We start from the raw sequence: 6,002 nt of genomic DNA on the forward strand, positions 1-6,002 counted from the left end.
ATAGAGAGTTTACTGCCCACATCTGGAGTTGCAGTTCCTAGACTAAAAACTCTGAAGTTCTGGCCTGCCTTTCTGATCCTGCGAGCTGTGTATTGAATCTTCCTCTGTCTGAAGTGCAGGAAGACACATATCGCATATCTTAGTCGAATGGAAAGAGAAAAAGCCATAGGAATAATGCTGAGGCAGGCAGTGACTGTGACCCTCCAGGTGTGTTGACAGTCCACTGTGAGATGAGATGGGTCTGGATATGCAGCTGGACCCCAACATAAGGGCGGGGTGTGTGTGTGTGAGCCGTGGTGGTTTGATCAGTGCTTGCTCGCTTCCTTCCAGAGCCTTGGCAGGCCCCTGTGTACATAACCCTGATGTGGGAATTCCATTTGAATCCCTTGTGTAGCAAGTGCTCCTTGGGAACCACAGTTTAGGAGTGCGTGAGAAAAGGAGTCAGAGGTAGTTGACTTTGACAAGAGTATCAGGTGTACAGTGGTCAGAGTGTGGGGAGTTCATTAAAGAGCAAACAAACAGAAAACTTTGTGTTTGTCTGTCATGGTGTTTTAAGTAAATCTGAAGATTTATAGTATTGGTCACTATTGGTCAAGGGGTAATTTTAAAACTTTTGATATGTGAAACCTTCTGAAGATGCTAGAACCCTGTCTTTTCCCTAGGTTTTTTTGTGGTGAAACACTTCGCAATTGTTGCAGAGATGTAACTCTTTAGAGATTAAAGCCCTGATCCAGAACAGCAATGGCATCCTTAATGAACATAAAACATGAAAACACATAGGTAGGAACTGGAGTTTCCTTGACTTTTAACCTGGTGATGGAAGCTTTTTTTGGAAGTAGTGTTCTGAAGTGTCAGTAGGGAAAAAACCAACCAAACAAAAAAACCCCTCCTTTTTTTTCGTAGGGCTCATGCTTTGGTTTATGCTACTTTGGTATCTTTCTAGCTAGCGATGCCAAAGCATCTTGCCCAGATAAGCAGCTTGTATCTCTCAACTTCTCTTAACAAGGTTAATCCCAAACACACTCTTAGGAGACACTAACATCCTTGCCATTCCCTAGGTTATATTTTACGTAAAGATGGCATCATTTCCTGAAAATTTAGGGGAGGGGAAGTAGAAATTTGGAAGATAAAAAGCAAATGGGAATGTGAAACCTGGAGATTGCACTTGTAAAGAACTGCATTGGTTGGAAGGTTCAGACTTAATTGAGGTAATTGGCTTTTTGCTGCCTTAGTCAAGATTGTCAAAACTTCTTCATTGTTCCATGCTGGTATGGAAAAGGCAAAGGACCTTTAGTAATGTGAGGTGGTCTGTTCCTCTTTTAGGGTTTTAGTAGTTGCCAGTTCTGACTGTACAAAAATGTGCCAGACCGCTTGTTCTTTAAAAAAAAAAAAAATTTTCTGTTTCAGGACAGAGGATTTTTTCCTGTTCAGTTTTGACACGCTGGATATGCTTTGGTGATGCTTTAAAGTATTTCAGTGCCAGCATTTACTTATAAGCTATCATTTCTTTTAGAAAGCCAAGCTGCTTAAGTTCTGTGGCAGTGATTTAGTTTTATTCTCTCCAGCCTGGTAAGTTATAAGTGCTGTCTGAAACTTCCCAGCGGTTGCAGCTTTTATAAGCCTTCTTTTCTTTCCTACCCACTTCCATGTAGATTCTCCGGTTTCTAAAGAGGTTTAAGGCCATGTTGCATCCTTCCCTCCCCCATCTTTCCCCACAAGCACTGAGATCACATGCGTCTTCTCGGGACTGAGTATCTTTGAGGCTGCTGTTTGGAGCTGGCCAGCAGATTCCAGTCTCCCTAGTGAGCACAGGCCCATGCAGCCAGAATAATTGTCCATGCCTTGCTGCCTCAGGAGAGAAATTAATTTTGTTGACCTTTTCACTAAAGCATAGCTTCTCAATACTGCTTCAGATTACTGTTGTGGCAGCTGAACCAAAGACTGAACCAGATGTGAAGGTTATGACAGTAAGGTAAGAATTGTAGAGGCATGTGATGAAATACAGATCGAGGAATTTGCATGAGGGAAGTGTGAAGTGGCGTGGGATGTCGACCTGATATGCAAATGCCTGATAAGAGAGCTTTGCTACCAGGTCTTAAAAAAGTGTATGTTGTGGGGGATGTTGAAGGCTGGAACAATAGAACAATAGAAGAGGTATGAGGTAGGCATGGAGGGAGACTGCTGCTGTCAGAAGTCATGGAGTGGGGCAGAGGTCAGGTGATAAGGAAGGGGCTGCAGAAGCTTACCTGGCTGGACAAGTTGAGATTCTTGCTAAAGTGCTGAATAATAGAAGTCTTTCAGAAACCTGCTTTGGGGTGTGTGTGTGTGTGACAGTCTTCCCTCTCACACCCACTTTCTGTGTGCACTGTGTTCCATTCTGGGGATCATGCAGAACTCAACTGAATTTTTTTAACAACAGAAATTCCAGAAACAGATGTCACTGGGGTGGGAAGGATGGGAAGGATATATTCACTGAGCTGCTGCTGCCATGCCTATCCTCCTTGGCACCATTCTTTCTAAGTATTCTATCCCATTTACAAAAAGTTGTGCCACAAGCAGCAGGATTGGTAAGACTTGGTGGTCCGTTGAGATTTGTGCCTGTTGCTCTTTAAACCCTTGCTACCACTGCCCTGCTTTCCGCTTATGTACTGTAGTTAGGCAGGCATAAATGTGAAATGGCTGTGTGGTTTTCATCGGTCCCATGGTGGAAGGTGCTCATTTGGACCTCCTGGATCTAGTGAGTAATTGTCACGAAGCAGGAAAGGAACCAGGTATTTCTAAAGATCTCTCCACAATTGATACAACTGGTAGTAGTCCCAGAAGTTATCAGAAGGAGATGGAGCACAGTTACTAAGTTTCTTTTCTTACGCAGGGAAAACAGACAAAAACCCAAGCATGAAAGAATGGTTGATGCGAGTAATTAAATGATTCAGCCAGTTCTCATGGGCAATGCAATTCTTTGTTACTCTTGTTTCCTTTATAATTTGCCTGAACTTGATTCCTTTGCCCATGCCAAAACGTACAAGAGATCAAGATGAGACAATACTTGCAAATACCACTTTGTCTTGGAAGTACGTGCCTCCATTGAACTAAGTTATATCAGTGCTGAGCAGGGCCTGCAAATTTTGATACCTGTTTGGTATTTACTGTGGTTAAACTTAGGCAGGTTGTGCTGCTTTGATGTACTTGGATGTTTCATGCTGCAGGAATATATGAGCTTCCCAGTCATCCTCTGCAGTGAGGAAAACTGAGTGAGCTCTGTATGCAGCGGAAAAGCAGAGGTCAGAGAGGCTGAAGTAACTTGCCTGGGGTTGCCTGCTGAACCTGCCCGGGTGAGGTGCGGGTGGGGGCCTTGACCACTGGATGGAGCTCTGATACGGTTTGTTGTACGTGTTAAATGTACTCCTCCTCTTTGCTGTGCATATTAAGACACAAGTTTCCAGAGTTCTTGCTCAGCTCTCAAGGTTGGGAGGTCCACTTTCATTTGGGCACTCCATGAAATGGGTAGATTTTAAGTGGTAGTGAGTCCTGAAGGATATGAGGTCCTGGACACACCTGAAAATCCTCCAGTCTGCAACTTGGTTATATTTGAAGCTGTAGGGTGATAAGCTTTTGAGGTAGCCAATTCTTAAAATTATTGGCAAATACCCAGCCTTCTAGTTCCATCTTTGAACAAATTGAATCATCAAAATTACTGACCAGTGCAGAGATAATGATTTATTTGGCTGTTGACAACAGGTACTTTTTTCCTGCCTATTCAATTTTGATCTTAAATTGTGATTCACAAGCAGTATGAAACATCCAGTGTTTTCTGAGGTAAGAGCAGGACACAGTGCTGAGGGCTTTAAGGAAGCAAGTTTTGAGACTTTTCACATACTGTGAAGAACATCATTAGTGTCTAGTCTGCTAAGTGTACATCGATCACAGAGGCAGTGTTTGAGATGACAACTGTTCTGATACCTGCATGCTAGACACTGGTGCTGTCTTCTAACAAGGCACGGAATGCTACAGCTAACGTTCTTTTTGCTCTCCATTCGTGAGCTGTTCTCTGGGTCAGTGGTGTGAGAGAAAGGTTAGCTCGAGAGTGAGGAATCTGTATTTGTCAGGAGAGGCCTGGTTAGCTGCTGCCTGTTTCCTGCTGCCGGCAGGTGGCATTGCTGTCCAGCTGGACTGTCACGGAAATTTAGTATTTTTTTTCCTTTGGACATTGGCTTTGCACTTTCTTGTTCTTAAACCCTGTAATTAGCCAGCAAAGACCTAATTATGTGTTGTTAATCGGGAACATTTAATCCAGGTTTGTTCATTTCTTGGTCTTGGCTGAGCTGTGGACAGACAATAGTCTCTCCTGCTGGTGCTTGCATGCTGGAGGCAGAAGGAAGCCTTTAACTTCTAAGTAGTTGAATGCAACAGGAGCAAGTGTCTGAGAGCCAGTAGGGACCTGGAAGGAACAGGTGTTCTTGCACCATCCCTACCTGGAGCTGCTGAGTTCTTCAGAAACCGCACACTGCTCTTCTCCTCTCTTAAATTCCAGACCTCCAGTGTCAGAATATAGAAAAAAAATACCTAAGGAGTATTTCACTGTCACTGCTTCATACCACATCTGGTTATTTAAATAGCCTTCAGACTAAATTAGGTGCAATCTGTTGCTTTAGGCACCCTGACACTGCAGAGAATAAGGTTGGAAAAGGTACTGCACATGGCCTGTGACCTGGTAGAGGCCTCTGAGAATACGGCATTGTGATCACTAAACAGGTGGAACAGTAATTACATTCTAAGAGAAGACACTCTTGATGTAGAAAACACACATGCTGTTTCCCAGACTTCTGCAGTGTCTGCTGCTGGGTCAGATTAGATTTATTTGGTAGAGGAAAAATGTAATTGTGATTGAAATATAGAGGTGAGATCTATAATCTAGTTATCTAGCCAGGACCCTAAGAATGTGTAATTTTATGAAGTGTACAGTATACACAGATAACTGTAAATCACCACATAATTCACTGTGCTTCTTGTAGCCCTCTTCCTCACCTTTCTGTTGTGTTTATTAAGATCTCATTCAACAAAGATTTTCCCTTAGTTTGAGAATATCTTTGTGCAGCAACTGCACAGAAAATACATGGTAGTCACTGGGAGACCTGGGCCCAAGATCCAACTCTCAGGGCCAGCACAGTATCTTTCTGCAGTAAGCCAGCTTGAAACGTGGCTTGTCTGATCATACAAAGGGAACAAGAGGTCCCTTGTGCTGACAGCCCACGGCACCAACGGCAGTACCAGGGCAAGGGAGGCTCTGAGATTATGATGTCTCTGCCTGGCACAGGTGGGTGGAACTGAGGGAGCATTAATAGCCCTTCCTCAACTGCAGGGCACAACCAAAAAGGCTTTGACTCATGCAGTCCAGTGCTTCTCAGAATGCTTTTTTGGGCAAAAGTAGCACAATGTCCTTCATCAGGGAGGTGTAGCAGAGCACAGGAGTATCAGAATGGCCATCCAGTCAAGGCCTAGCTGTCTACAGTTTTCTTCCTTGGAGAGGCCTGTAGCAATGTTTTGGGGAAGTAGTGTAAGTAACAACACAGAGAGATTTGCTTGTCCACAGCTTCTGATGAGGAGTGGCTGTAGACTGTATCCTGACCACTGGTTTACTAACCGTCTGAACTCACGTAGCCCCTTTTGGAACCACTCATCAGTCTGATCTCCAGAACGTGCTGAGCAATGCAATCCATACTTCAGTAATATTTTGTGTGGGGAAAAAATTGCTTCCTTTTGTTTAACATATGCACACTTTGCATGTATGATGCTTAGCACAGGGAGCCCTGAGCCATCTGGGGCCATCTGCTAATATTAAGGTGTTCTAGTACCCAGGAGCAGGTACAGAATCAACAGGAGTGACTCAAAAGTATCTGGAGACAAAACATCCATTTTGTCACTTTCTTTCTTCACATTTTGTGGTAATACTGGTTAGTGTAAGACGTGCTTGGAAGCATGTTGATGAAGACTTCAATTCAAGG

The sequence above is a fragment of the Strix uralensis genome, chromosome 3 (assembly GCF_047716275.1).
Source record: "Strix uralensis isolate ZFMK-TIS-50842 chromosome 3, bStrUra1, whole genome shotgun sequence".
Taxonomy (NCBI): domain Eukaryota; kingdom Metazoa; phylum Chordata; class Aves; order Strigiformes; family Strigidae; genus Strix; species Strix uralensis.